The sequence below is a fragment of the Geotrypetes seraphini genome, chromosome 2 (genome assembly GCF_902459505.1).
Source record: "Geotrypetes seraphini chromosome 2, aGeoSer1.1, whole genome shotgun sequence".
Classification (NCBI taxonomy): domain Eukaryota; kingdom Metazoa; phylum Chordata; class Amphibia; order Gymnophiona; family Dermophiidae; genus Geotrypetes; species Geotrypetes seraphini.
This window is the reverse complement of record NC_047085.1, coordinates 272,155,835-272,171,703: the sequence shown is the minus strand read 5'-3', so window position 1 is coordinate 272,171,703 and position 15,869 is coordinate 272,155,835. Positions and strand designations below refer to the sequence as shown.

Here is a 15,869-nt window from a genome sequence, read left to right as displayed (position 1 = left end):
AAGACTGAGTTCAAGAAAGCATGGGACAGGCACGTGGGATCTCTTAGAGAGAGGAGGAGATAGTAGACTATATAGATTGTCAGACTAGAAGGGCCATGGCCTTTATCTGCCTTCATGTTTCTATGTTTCTGATGTTCATATACAAACTGTTACTTCTATTTAGTGATGCTATGTTTTCTTAAAAACTATAAATAAAAGAAAATAAAAGCTTAGAGAGAACTGCTTCATGATGGCACCAATGTAATCACCCACTTTATGCGACTCAATTATGTTGCCTGTAGGCAGGAAAAGCACACTTATCTGTAACAGGTGTTATCTGGGGACAGCAAGCAGATATTCTCACAGATGGGCGACATCATTCACAGAGCCCCGGTATTGACAATGCAAAAATGTACTGTCACTTTAACTTCTTTAGAATACTCAAGACTGCCTGTACCAAGCATGCGTGAGTGCCTTCCCTTCCCAACGTCGGCTCGCAGGACCATCAGTTCAATAAAAAAGTTAAGAAGCCAACAAGGGGAGGTGGGAGGGTGCTTTATCCATGTAGTAAGCTAAAGCACTTTTACAGTCCAACGTGTGGAGACGGAGAGTGGCCTCACCAAGATGAGAATGTGATTTTCGGAAGGCAAAACCATAGACTGGTTAAGATGGAATTCTGAAACTACTTTTAGCAGGAATTTAGATGGAATTTGGGATGAGTAAGCAGGACAACTCTGTCATGATGGAACGTGGTATATGATGGATCTGAGACTAGTGCTTGAAGTTTCAAGTTTTATTTCGATCTGATATACCGCTTAATCAATCCTAAGTGGTTTACATAAAAATTAATCTAAAACAGGGAGAACTAACATGGACAATTAAAATAACGAGGTGGACAACATAGAAAACAGCAAGGGTTTCATAAAATAAAAAATGGATGGGGAAAGGAAAACACAAAATGGGGTGCTGACTCGACAAGCTGAAGTGAAGCAAATCAGAAAGACCACTATCCATGTTAAATATTTAAGGAATGAAGATGGCAGTGGTTCAAAGGGTGGCTTCATGAGAGTAGAAAGGACAACATTAAGGTGTCATTAGTGTTTTTGAGTGTAACAAGCCTTTCATAAACTTGGAACCCAAAGGGTGTGAGAAAAATGTGAAAAGCACTGATGGCACCGAGGTGCACTCTGAATGAAGTAGTCTTTAGTCCAGAGTTAGAGAGATGCAAGAAGTATTCCAATACTGATGACAGAGAACACGTATCAGGAGGAAAAAGTGTTGGTTACACCATGAGGAGAAATGAGCCACTAGAAATGGTAGAGCTGATGTGTGAATGGTTTCCTGGTACCATCTATGATAGCCGATACTGGAGCAGAGATATCAAAATCAGTTACTCGGGTGGAGAGAGAAGCCAGGTCTTGAGTGCTAGTGAATGTAGGTTGGGGTGGATGTGGGAGCACTCATTCTGAGTGATTAGAGTTGAAAAATCTGGAGAGGAATGGGATCCTTGACACCGAGTTGAAGAAGAAGAGAGAACCTTGGCCACCTCAGAGCTATGAGAATCATGTTTGCTGGCTCTCATTTGCGTTTGAATAGAAGTTTCCCTATTAAGGGTACTGATGAGGACTAGCCAGCATGGCTTCAGCAAAGGAAGATCTTGCTTGACGAACTTGCTGCACTTCGAGGGAGTTAACAGGCAAGGGTGACCCGGTCGATATTGTATATCTGGATTTTCAGAAGGGGTTCGACAAGGTCCCGCATGAACGACTACTTCAAAAAATTGCGAGCCATGGAATCAAGAGTGAAATACTCACGTCTATTAAAAACTGGTTGGCGGATAGGAAACAGAGTGGGGGTAAATGGACAATACTCGGACTGGAAAAGCATCACGAGTGGAGTGCCACAGGGTTCGGTGCTTAGACCCGTGCTCTTCAACATATTTATAAACGACCTGGAAATTGGTACGATGAGTGAGGTGATTAAATTTGCAGATAATACAAAGTTATTCAGAGTAGTGAAGATGCAGAAGGATTGCAAAAACCTGCAACGTGACATAAACACGCTCGAGAAATGGACTGCAATATGGTAAATGAGGTTTAACGTGGATAAGTGTAAGGTGATGCATATCGGTAACAAAAATCTTATACACGAATACAGGATGTCCGGTGCGGTACTCGGAGAGACCCCTCAGGAAAGATACTTGGGAGTACTGGTCGACAAGTTGATGAAGCCATCTGCGCAATGTGCGTTGGCAGCGAAAAGGGCAAACAGAATGCTAGGAATGATTAAGAAGGGGATCACGAACAGAATGGAGACGGTTATTATGCCGCTGTACTGGGCCATGGTACACTCCCACCTGGAATACTGCGTCCAGCACTGTTTGCCGTACTTGAAGAAGGACACGGTACTACTCGAAAGGGTCCAGAGAAGAGCGACTAACATGTATAAGGGGCTGGAGGAGTTGTCGTACAGTGAGAGATTAGAGAAACTGGGTCTATTCTCCCTTGAAAAGAGGAGACAGAGGGGACATGATCGAAACATTCAAGATAATGAAGGGAATAGTAGAGAAAGACAGGTTGTTCACCCTCTACAAGGTAGGGAGAACGAGAGACACTCTCTAAAGTTAAAAAGGGGATAGATTCCGTACAAACGTAAGGAAATTCTTCTTCACCCAGAGAGTGGTGTAAAACTGGAACGCTCTTCCAGAGGCCGTTATAGGGGAAAACACCCTCCAGGGATTCAAGACAAAGTTAGACAAGTTCCTGCTGAACCAGAACGTATGCAGGTATGGTTAGACTCAGTTAGGGCATTGGTCTTTGACCTAAGGGCAAACGCGTGAGCGGACTGCTGGGTATGATGGACCACTGGTCTGACCCAGTAGCGGCAATTCTTATGTTCTTATGAAATTTGTTCGTCCAGTCTAGGAGGAAGGCATCAGATTCTAGATGATGTGGTGAGCAGAGTCTGGAGTAAAATTACAGAGGTTTGTGATTGGTTTGAGATGCAAACAGATCTGAGGAGATCCATATGTGGAGAAGATTTGCAATAATATTTTCATGTTTAGGGACCACTCATGAGGCTGAAGAAATCTGCTCAGCATGTCTGCTAGTGTGTTCTGTTTGCCTGCTAGGTATACGGTTTTGAGAAATGTTTCAAGGAATGGCCTAATTCCATATCTGAGTCGCTTCTTGACAAAGGAGGTGAGACCCTGTGCCCTCTTGTTTGTTGACATAGTACATAGCTACTTGACTATTCGTGTGGATCAGGACTAGTTGATTGAGAAGGTGATCCTGGAAAGTATGGTGTATTGTGAATTGCTCGCAGCTCTAAGAGATTAATGTGAAAGGATTTTTCTGGAACAATCCAAGATCCCTGCGTACGAAGGCCATGCAAACGAGCTTCCCATCCAGACAAGGACGCATCTGTGGTTAACATCTTCTGATAAGGAGGAACATGAAACAATAGGCCCCTGGATAGATCTAATGGAATGAGCCACTGGTGGAGAGATTGACGGAGAAGTGAGGTGACTCTTATGTGGTGGGAGAGCAGATCTGTAGCCTGAGACCATTGTGAAGCTAAAGTCCACTGGGGATCTCTGAGGTGAAGTTGTAAAAATGAGGTAAAATGTATTGTGGATGCCATGTAACCCAGTAGACGCAACATTTGACGTGCAGTGATGGTTTGCTGAGCAGATACTTGATTGCAAATACAAATCAGTGTTGAGGCTCTGCTGAGGAAGGTATGCACAAGCTTGAGTGGTATCCAGCAACGCTCCTATGAAATCCAGTATCTGAGTTTGTTGGAGATGGGATTTCTGGTAATTGATCGCAAATCCCAAAACTCCAAGAGATGGATGATTTGAGTTCATTGCTGTCTGCACAGCTGGAGGAGATGGTGCTTTTATCAACCAATCGTCCAGATAGGGGAAAACAAGAAAGCTGTAAGAGTTGAGTGTTGCAGCTACATTACTTTAGTGATTTTTATTCCATTACCTTGCAGTTCCAGGCGGATTACAGAAGAGGATTTCTGGACATGTCCAGAGGTTTTATAGAGTAGAGCAGGTTGCTTCAGAGGATTGAAATGTTTCATACGGTGTCAGTTAGTCTTCATGGATTTCTTGAATAGCAGGGTTTTTATTTCTTTTCTGAAAGTTTTGTAGTCTGGGGTCGCAATTAGTAGATTGGAGAGCTACTACAACTAAACACTTTATGAAAGCTCTCTCGCCATTCTCTATTTCTGTGAATAACACTATCCTCCTTGTCAAAGGTATGGAAAATTTGAGCTACAAAGAAAGACTCAGAAGACTGGGACTGTTCACCCTCGAAAAAAAGAAGATTGCGAGGGGATTTGATAGAGACTTTTAAAATATTAAAAGGATTTGATAAAATAGACCAGGAAACAGCATTACTAACATTTTCGGAGGTGACATGGACACCGGGTCATAGCCTGAAACTGAGTAGCAGCAGGTTTAGGACAAATGTTAGGAAGTTCTGTTTCATACAGCGAGTGGTTGGCGCTTGGAATGCTCTCCCGGAGGAGGTTGTAGCGGAGACTACTGTTCCGAGTTTCAAGCGCAAGTTGGATGCACATCTTCTTGAAAACCATATTGAGGGATACGGGAAATCCGGGTCTCCTAAAAGGTGTACTTAAATTGGCCACCGCGTGCGCGGATCGCCGGACAAGATGGACCTCGGTCTGATCCGGTGATGGCATTTCTTATGTTCTCCTCCCTGTCTTGTCAGCTCACAACCTTGGGGTGATTTTTGACTCCTTTCTCTCCTTCTCTGTTCAGATACAACAAACCGCCAAATCCTGTCGCTTCCTCCTCTATAATATTACCAAAATCTGTCCTCTTCTCTCTGAACACACTCCCAAAACCCTTATCCACGATCTCATCACCTCATGCTTAGACTACTGCAACGTACTTCTCCCGCACACCCATCTCTCGCCTCTTCAATCTGTTCAAAATTCTACTGCCCGACTCATATTCCGTGTGAGCCACATTCTCACATTACCCCTCTCAAGTCATTTCATTGGCTCCCCTTCCATTTCCAAATACAGTTTAAACTCTTCTTGCTGACTTACAAGTGCATTCACTCTGAAGCCCCCCAATATCTCTCCTCACTTATCTCCCCCTATGCTCCACCCTGTGATCTCCGCTCATCGGGCAAGCCCCTCTTATCTGTACCCTTCTCTTTCACTGTCAACTCCAGACTCTGTACCTTCTTTCTTGCGGCACCGTATGCCTGGAACAGGCTGCCTGAATCAATACATTGTGCTCCATCCCTGGCAGTGTTCAAATCCAAGCTAAAGGCTCACTTTTTTGAAACTGCTTTCAATTCTTAACTCTCACTCACTGCTGTCAGATACCTATACCCACTGTATCATTTCCTCTACCATACTCTCCCCAACCCTGTAATGTCCTGTCTAAATTAGATTGAAAGCTTTTCTGAGCAGGGACTGTCTATTGTATGTTAAAATGTACAGTGCTGCATATATCTTTTCAGCACTATAGAAATAATAAATAGTAGTAGTAGTAGTAATGAGTGCTATCTGAAAGTGGAGGAACTTTCTGTGGACTGCAAGAATAAGAATAAGAACATAAAAATTGCCATACTGGGACAGACCGAAGGTCCATCAAACCCAGTATCCTGTTTCCAACAGTGGCCAACCCAGGTCCCAAGTACCTAGCTAGATCCTAAATAGTAAAACAGATTCTATGCTGCTTATCCTAGGAATAATCAGTGGATTTCCAAAAGCCATCTCAATAATGGCCTATGGACTTCTCTTTTAGGAAATTATCCAAACTTTTTAAAAACCCACTAAGCTAACTAATTTCACCACATTCTCTGGCAAAGAATTCCAGAGCTTAATTATCCATTGTGTGAAGAAATATTTTCTCTAGTTTGTTTTAAATCTAGTTTCATCGCATGTCCTCTAGTCCTAGTATTTTTGGAAAGCGTGAACAAGCGATTCACATCTACCCTTTCCATTCCACTCATTATTTTATAGATCCTCTATCATACCATCCCTGAATCGTCTCTTCTCCAAGCTGAAGAGCCCTAGCCACTTTAGCCTCTCCTCATAGAAAAGTTATCCATCTCTGAACCTTTTCTAATTCTGCTATATCTTTTTTGAGATATGGTGACCAGAACCGCACACAGTATTCGAGATGCGGCCGTGCCATAGAGTGATACAAGGACATTATAACATTTTCATCTTTGTTTTCCATTCCTTTCCTGATAATTCCTAAAATTCTATTTGCTTTCTTAGTAGCCACCGCACATTGAGCTGAGGGTTTCAACGTATCCTAAACAATGACACCTAGATCCTTTTCCTGGGCAATGACTCCTAACACAGAACCCAGCATCACATAGCTATAGTTTAGATTCCTCTTTCTCACACGCATCACTTTCCACTTGCTCACATTAAATTTCATCTGCCATTATGACGCCCAGACTTCCAGTCTCACAAGGTCCTCTTGAAATTTTTCACAAACCTCTTGTGATTTAACAACTTTGAACAACTTTGTGTCATCAGCAAATTTAATTATCTCACTAGTTATTTCCATCTCTAGATCATTGATAAATATGTTAAAAAGCAGTGATTCCAGCACAGACCCCTGGGGAACCCCCCACTATTTATCCTTATCCATTGAGAATATTGATCATTTAAACCCACTCTCTGTTTTCTGTATTTCAACCAGTTCTCAATCCATAAAAAAAAAATTACCTCCTATCCCAGGGGTGTCCAATGTCGGTCCTCGAGGGCCGCAGTCCAGTCGGGTTTTCAGGATTTCCCCAATGAATATGCATGGGATCTATGTGCATGCACTCCTTTCAATGCATATTCATTGGGGAAATCCTGAAAACCCGACTGGACTGCGGCCCTCGAGGACCGACATTGGACACCCCTGTCCTATCCCATGACTTTCTAATTTCCTCAGAAGTCTTTCATTAGGTACTTTGTCAAATGCCTTTTGAAAATCCAAATACACAAAATCAACCAGTTCATCTTTAACCACATGTTCATTCACCCCTTCAAAGAAATGCAGTAGATTTGTGAGGCAAGATTTCCTTTGACTAAAACCATGTTGGCTTTCTCTCATTAATCCATGCTTATGTATGTGCTGTCATTTTGTTCTTTACAATAGTCTCTACCATTTTGCCTGGCACTGATGTCAGACTCCCGGATGACCTCTGGAACTCTTTTTAAATATCAGTGTCACATTGGCCACCTTCCAGCCTTCCGGTACTATGCTAGTTTTTAAAGAAAAATTACAAATTACTAACAATAGCTCTGCAAGTTCATTTTTTAATTCTATCAGCACTCTGAGATATATATCATCCGGTCTAGGCAATTTGCTATTGTTCAATTTGTCCATTATATCATCCAGTGTTACAAGGATTTATACGAGTTTCTCCGTTTTATTTATTTATTTAAACGTAATTATAACCCACCTATCCACAAATCTAAGCGGGGAACAAAGCCACATACAAAATAATAATGAATACATAAAGTTAAACTATAACAAACATCATTACAAAAAAATCTAAAAAACCTCCCACAACCCTGAATAACCGAAAATAAAACCTAAAACAAACAGAGAAAGAAAAAAAAAACCAAAAAAAACGCCACCTTACAAAAGAACACTTGCTCAAGCTGTCACAGAAATCATGCCCCCCAAAAAAACAAACAAACAAACAACACTTATTGAATACAATTTCTGGCACCGGTATCTCTCCCACATTTTCCTCAGTGAAGACCGAGGCAAAGAATTAATTTAATCTCTCCGTTATGTCCTTGTCTTCCCTGGAAGCCCCTTTTATCCCTCGGTCGTCTAGCGGTCCAACCACTTCTCTTCCCGGCTTCTTGCTTTTAATATACCTAAAAAAGTGTTTATGCTTCCTTGAGGTCCAGAGAGCTGAGCCAGTCGTTCTTCTCTAACAGGGATAGAGAGTACCCAGGGAGAGCATTCAAAACTTTGACTAAATACTTATTGAGGGATCAGAGGTTGAGGATTGGCTGTAGGCCTCCAGTCTTCTTTGGTATGAGGAAAAGAGTAGAGGAAAATGAGTAGAACCCCCGGCCCCTCTGCTGAGGGGAAACTGGTTTGATGGCATTTAGTTAAAGGAGGGCCGAGAGCTCTTGAAGAAGAAGGGAGGTCTGCTGGGAATCAAAAGAATACTTTCTTGGGTATCTGAGAGGAGGCATTTTGCAAGATGAAGTTTCAAGTTTTAATAAAATTTGATTTGATCGCTTATCAAGTGTTACTAAGTGAATTACAAGAATAAAAATTTAAGAACATAAAAAAATCATGTAACTTATAAATTGTTAACAATAAAATAATTCTAACAATACAAGCACATATACTAACTGGTACATAAGAATAGTGGGGGTAGAACTACAATTTTTTTTATAGAAAAGAGAGAGATAAGTGTCCAATGATGGCAGAGATAGGTTAGGTGGCCTCCAACTGGTAGAGGAGGGGATTGTGATTGTGGAAAAAATGGCTAGTCTCTAGAAAAATGGCTAGTTTCTAGAGAAGGGAATCAAAAGGACCAAGTAGAGCAGAAGCCTGGGGATTCTGGGATCATTGTTGCTGAAAACACTTTTCAAAAGGTTGTCGGGAAGAAGATGTTGGTTGTGGATAACGTCATTTATTAACTAGAGGACTGGTATCTAGCAGTATAGTATCTCCTAGTGGGTTGAGGTTTGGTAGATATTGCTACAGATAAGAGTGGACATGCTTTGTTCATGTTTTGTCATTTTTTATTTGGCCTCTTCAATTTTCTCACCAAAAAGTTCACATCCTAGACAAAGGCTGTTTGCAAGATAGTCTTGTACATTAGGGTCCAGGTCAGAGACCTGATGATCTTGCCTTTAAACTAAGCTAAGTGAGGTTTTTTTTAGTTTCCAGTGTTAACCTGAGTGCAAATGCTTTTTGAACTTATTGCATACAGTACTTCAATTAAGATATATATATACAGTTAAAAAATTTTTACACCTTTGAGCTGGACCCGCTTTTAACATTGATTAAGCGATGATTGGATGATAAACTCTTTCCCTAAGAGGGGGTAACCCCCCCCCCTTCAGAGTTTTATGTCTCTGAGCTGAGTTTTTGCACAGCGGGCCCTTCTCATTGGTTGTGTTATTGAGTCAGTCTCTCAATTACAGTTTAGCACCTTTACTGACTCTTTTGATACATTGTCTCTGCTGCAGTGGAAACACTTTTAGGAGAGAAGGCACATTTGGAGGATTGGTCCGTCGACTTGGAACAATGTCGATGGAAGACTGATGACTTTGGTGCCTGGAAGAGCTCCTGTCCATGTCTCGGTGCCAGTCTGAGATGGAACAAGAAGAGGAGTTGCGATGTCTATGTAAAAGCAAAGACTCATTACTGGAGTCCCTGGTACAGCGATGCTGAGGCTGGGTTGGTATAGATGGAGCCGTGGGAGTAATTAGGGCTAGTAGGTCCTTAATTTGTTCCTCCAAAATCTGTACCGGAACGAGGGTAACATGGTAACATAATAGATGATGGCAGATAAAGACCCAAATGGTCCATCCAGTCTGCCCAACCTGATTCAATTTAAATTTTTAATTTTTTCTTCTTAGCTATTTCTGGGCAAGAATCCAAAGCTTTACCCTGCACTGTGCTTGGGTTCCAACTGCCGAAATCTCTGTTAAGACTTACTCCAGCCCATCACACCCTCCCAGCCCAATCCTCCACCAAACGGCCATATACAGACACAGACCGTGCAAGTCTGCCCAGTACTGGCCTTAGTTCAATATTTAATATTATTTTCTGATTCTAAATCCTCTGTGTTCATCCCACACTTCTTTGAACTCAGTCACAGTTTTACTCTCCACCACCTCTCTCGGGAGCGCATTCCAGGCATCCACTACCCTCTCCGTAAAGTAGAATTTCCTAAAATTGCCTTTGAATCTACCACCCCTCAACCTCAAATTATGTCCTCTGGTTTTACCATTTTCCTTTCTCTGAAAAAGATTTTGTTCTACGTTAATACCCTTCAAGTATTTGAATGTCTGAATCATATCTCCCTTGCCTCTCCTTTCCTCTAGGGTATACATATTCAGGGCTTCCAGTCTCTCCTCATACGTCTTCTGGCGCAAGCCTCCTATCATTTTCGTCGCCTTCCTCTGGACCGCCTCAAGTCTTCTTATGTCCTTCGCCAGATACGGTCTCCAAAACTGAACACAAATACTCCAAGTGGGGCCTTACCAATGACCTGTACAGGGGCATCAACACCTTCTTCCTTCTACTGACTACGCCTCTCTTTATACAGCCCATCATCCTTCTGGCAGCAGTCACTGCCTTATCACACTGTTTTTTCATCTTTAGATCTTCGGACACTATCTCCCCAAGGTCCCTCTCCCCGTCCGTGCATATCAGCTTCTCTCCTCCCAGCATATACGGTTCCTTCCTATTTTTAATCCCCAAATGATTTCTCTGCATTTCTTTGCATTGAATTTTAGTTGCCAGGCATTAGACCATTCCTCTAACTTTTGCAGATCCTTTTTCATATTCTCTACTCCCTCTTCGGTGTCTACTCTGTTACAAATCTTGGTATCATCTGCAAAAAGGCACACTTTTCCTTCTAACCCTTCAGCAATGTCACTCACAAACATATTGAACAGGATTGGCCCCAGCACCGATCCCTGAGGGACTCCACTACTCACCTTTCCTTCCTTCGAGCGACCTCCATTAACCACCACCCTCTGGCGTCTGTCCGACAGCCAGTTTCTGACCCAGTTCACCACTTTGGGTCCTAACATCAGCCCTTCAAGTTTGTTCAACAGCCTCCTATGAGGAACTGTATCAAAGGCTTTGCTGAAATCCAAGTAAATTACATCTAGCATATGTCCTCGATCCAGCTCTCTGGTCACCCAATCAAAAAATTCAATCAGGTTCGTTTGGCACGATTTACCTTTTGTAAAGCCATGTTGCCTCGGATCCTGTAACCCATTAGATTACAGGAAGTACACTATCCTTTCTTTCAGCAAAACTTCCATTATTTTTCCAATAACTGAAGTGAGGCTCACCGGCCTGTAGTTTCCTGCTTCATCCCTTTGACCACTTTTATGAATAGGGACCACATCCGCTCTCCTCCAATCCCCAGGAATCACTCCCGTCTCCAGAGATTTGTTGAACAAGTCTTTAATAGGACTCGCCAGAACCTCTCTGAGCTCCCTTAGTATCTTGGGATGGATCCCGTCTGGTCCCATCGCTTTGTCCACCTTCAGTTTTTCAAGTTGCTCATAAACACCCTCCTCTGAGAAAGGCGCAGAATCTACTCCATTTTCTCGTGTAACTTTGCTAGACAATCTCGTTCCTTCTCCAGGATTTTCTTCTGTGAACACAGAACAGAAGTATTTGTTTAGCACATTCGCTTTCTCCTCATCACTTTCCACATATTGGTTCCCAGCATCTTTTAGCCTAGCAATTCCATTTTTCATCTTCCTCCTTTCACTAATATATCTGAAAAAATTTTTGTCTCCTTTTTTACATTTTTAGCCATTTGTTCTTCCGCCTGTGCTTTCGCCAGACGTATCTCTCTCTTGGCTTCTTTCAGTTTCACCCTGTAGTCCTTTCTGCTCTCCTCTTCTTGGGGTTTTTTTATATTTCACGAACGCCAATTCTTTCGCCTTTATTTTCTCAGCCACTAGGTTGGAGAACCATATCGGCTTCCTTTTTCTCTTGTTTTTATTGATTTTCTTCACATAAAGGTCTGTAGCCATTTTTATCGCTCCTTTCAGCTTAGACCACTGTCTTTCCACTTCTCTTATGTCCTCCCATCCTAACAGCTGTTGTTGGTACAGTCAGGGTCAATGGTGCTGCAGAGCATTGAGGCATTAGGGACCTTAATGAAGAGGCATGCCTCTGAGGTGACACTAGCTGCAGGGAAGGAGACCTCGACCTCTTGCATCGGTGCTTGGCATGCATCAACTTACTCGATGCTTGTGATGATGCCGAAGTATGGGCAGAAGGTGATATATTTGTCCACTTCTTAGCGCTCTTAGGAGGCGAAGCCGATGGTACTATCAGAGCCAACACCGAACGGGATGCCGGTACCGATGCTTTCAGAGAATGATTCTTTGACTTTGAAGGAGAAGACATGATTGATGTTGAAGGGGACCCAAAAAGTTTCTCCTGCTGCAAAAGCCCAGCCTTCAGAGATTGTTGAAAAGCTGAAGAAGGAAGTCAAGCGACTTGAGGACAAGATAAAGGAGCTAGAAGGACTTTACACCACGGAGGACCCTATCAGGATATTTGAAGACTTCACGAGTGAGAGACATATCGAGAAGGAAGTCAGGGATCTCTAGGAATTCATTGAGGAAGCATACAGGAGGAGGGTGGAAGAGAACAATCTCCAGATGAAAGATGAAGTTACACCAACATGGAAGGGAGAGCAAGAAACAGATGACTTCAAAGAAGACACCCACAGAGGAATACCGCACGAGGGGGAGGAATTGGCTAGTCGATGCCCAAAAGAAGAGAGAGCGAAGCACACCGAGGACATCGACCTGAGACCGAAGCGAAATTTGAAGAAGGGAAAGTCAGCGATTCTAGTGGGAGACTCGATCCTGAGGCATGTGGACAGCCACATAGCAGGAGGAAGAGAGGATCTGCTGGTGATCCTGCCTCCCAGGAGCAAGAACCAAGGACATCGTGGACAAAATTGGGAAGATCCTGGAAGGAGCGGAGACGGAAGAGACCGCAGTAATGATCCACATCGGGACGAATGATGTCAGCAGGAGAGACTACAGAAGAAGCACGCTGATAGAACAGTTCAGGATTCTGGGAAGGAAGCTGAAGATGAGGACCCAGAAGATAGCATTCTCGGAGATCCTACCAGTACCGAGGGCAGATGTGAAAAGGCAGGAGGAACTACAATCAATAAATGCGTGGATAAGGAGATGGTGTGAGGAAGAAGGGTTCCACTTCCTGAGGAACTGGACAACGTTTTGGGGCAAGAGCAAGCTCTACAGGAGAGATGGACTGCACCTGAGCGCGGCAGGAACAAGACTTCTAGCAAACAACATCAAGAGAGGAATAGAACAGGCTTTAAACTAAGAGGAAGGGGAAAGCCGACAGTCGACCTAGTGTCGACGATTCGGAAGAAGGTATCCCGTGAAGATACTAAGGGGAAAAAAGGCTAGGAAGAAACAAGGGACGAATTACAGGACTCAACTAACCCAGAAGAGGAGGTTAGAAAGATTATAGCAAAAGAGAAGACACTAAAGACCGAAGCACAGGGAAAGGAAATGAAGACAACAAAATGCTGGGATCTAAATTGCATATATACTAATGCAAGGAGCCTAAGAAACAAAATGGGGGAACTAGAAGCCGTGGCTAATGCAGAGGACATAGACATTGTTGGAATCTGTGAAACATGGTGGAATGAGGAAAGCAAATGGGATACAGCGCTGCCGGGGTACAAGCTCTATCGCCAGGACAGGTCAGGACAGAAAGGAGGTGGAATAGCCCTATACATAAAAGAAAGCATATAATCGACAAGAATAGATACAGCAGAGACGACCAACAAGCTGGAATCGCTATGGGTTAAAATACCAGGTAGGAAAGGACATGAAATTAAGATGGGCCTATACTATTGTCCACCCGGGCAAACCGGAGATATCGATAAAGAAATGGAAGTTGAGATGAAGCGAGAATGCAAAAGTGGTTACACAGTTATTATGGGAGACTTCAACTACCCCGGGATAGACTGGAGTCTTGGAAGCTCAAGATGCGCTAGAGAGACAGAATTCCTGGAGGCTACACAAGATTGCTTCATGGAGCAGCTTGTTAGAGAACCGACAAGAGGAAATGCCACTCTGGATCTAATCCTAAATGGGTTAATGGGACCTGCAAAGGAAGTGGAAGTAGTGGGACCATTGTGAAACAGCGATCATAATATGATCAAGTTCAAGGTTGAAGTAGGAATATCGAAAAGAAAGAGAACCATAGCGACAACTTTCAACTTCAGGAAAGGAAACTACGAAGCAATGAGGGAAATGGTAAGGAAGAAACTTAGGAACACTTCCAAGAAATGCCAAACGGTGAAACATGCCTGGTCTTTTTTCAAGGACACGGTGAGCAAGGCCCAAAATCTGTACATCCCTAGATTCAGAAAGGGGTGCAAAAAGAGTCGAACAAAAGATCCGGTATGGATCACTAAAATAGTGAAGTAAGTAATAGGCACTAAGAAAAATTCATTCAGGAAATGGAAAAAGGATAAAACTGAGGAGAACTGGAAAGAGCACAGGAAGTATCAAAAAGAATGTCACCGTGTGGTTCGTAAAGCTAAAAGAGAGTATGAAGAGAGGCTAGCCAGGGAGGCACAAAATTTCAAACCGTTCTTCAGATATGTTAAAGGGAAACAGCCGGCTAGGGAGGTAGGTGGGACCGCTGGACGAAGGAGACAGGAAGGGAGTAGTGAAGGAAGAGAAAGAAGTCGCGGAAAGACTTAACATATTCTTTTCGTCTGTATTTACGAACGAAGACACAACCAACACACCGGAACCTGAGCAATTCTTCAATGGAAATCAAGCAGAAAAATTAACATCCATGGAAGTGAGCCTTGAAGATGTGCGCAGGCAGATAGAAAAACTAAAAACTGACAAATCCCCGGGTCCGGACGGAATCCATCCAAGGGTTCTGAAAGAATTAACGGAGGAGATAGCAGAACTACTGCAGCAAATTTGCAACCTATCCCTGAAAACAGGAGTGATTCCGGAGGATTGGAAGATAGCCAACGTCACGCCCATCTTTAAAAAGGGATCAAGAGGAGACCCGGGAAACTACAGACCGGTGAGTCTCACCTCGGTTCCGGGGAAAATGGCGGAAGCACTGATAAAAGAAAACATCGATGAACATTTGGAAAGAAACAAACTTCTGAAAACAAGCCAACATGGTTTCTGCAGGGGGAGATCGTGCCTAACTAACTTATTGCACTTCTTCGAAGGAATTAACAAACAGATGGATAGAGGAGACCCCATAGACATCATATACCTGGATTTCCAAAAAGCCTTTGACAAGGTGCCATACGAGCGTCTACTCCAGAAACTGAAGAACCATGGGGTGGACGGAGACGTACATAGATGGATCAGAAACTGGTTGGCGGGTAGGAAACAAAGGGTAGGGGTGAAGGGCCACTACTCAGAATGGAGGAAGGTCATGAGTGGTGTTCCGCAGGGCTCGGTGCTCGGGCTGCTTCTATTTAATATATTCATAAATGATCTAGAAACAGGGACGCAGTGTGAGATTATAAAATTTGCGGACGACACCAAACTATTTAGTGGAGCTCAGACTAAAGAGGACTGCGAAGAATTGAAAAGGGACTTGAGCAAACTAGGAGAATGGGCAACGAGATGGCAGATGAAGTTCTACGTTGAGAAATGTAAAGTATTGCATCTGGGAAGCAGAAACCCGAGGTACAACTATACAATGGGAGGGATGTTAGTGAATGAGAGTACCCAAGAAAGGGACTTGGGGTAATGGTGGACATGACAATGAAGCCGATGGCACAGTGCGCAGCAGCCGCTAAGAGAGTGAATAGAATGCTAGGTATAATCAAGAAAGGTATTACAACCAGGATGAAAGAAGTTATCCTGCCGCTGTATCGGGCGATGGTGCGCCCGCATCTGGAATACTGCGTCCAATATTGGTCGCCGTACCTTAAGAAAGATATGGCGTTACTCGAGAGGGTTCAGAGGAGAGCAACACGTCTGATAAAAGAGATGGAAAACCTTTCATACACTGAGAGATTGGAGAAACTGGGTCTCTTTTCCCTGGAGAAGAGGAGACTTAGAGGGGATATGATAGAGACTTATAAGATCATGAGGGGCATAGAGAGAGTAGAGAGGGA

General features: G+C 43.2%; 1 protein-coding gene across 3 annotated transcripts in view; it reads right to left on the bottom strand.

Annotated features, from left to right (window-relative positions):
- LPCAT1 (lysophosphatidylcholine acyltransferase 1) overlaps positions 1-15,869 on the bottom strand; it is a 579,323-nt gene that overhangs the window by 245,215 nt on the left and 318,239 nt on the right. The window lies entirely within an intron of this gene.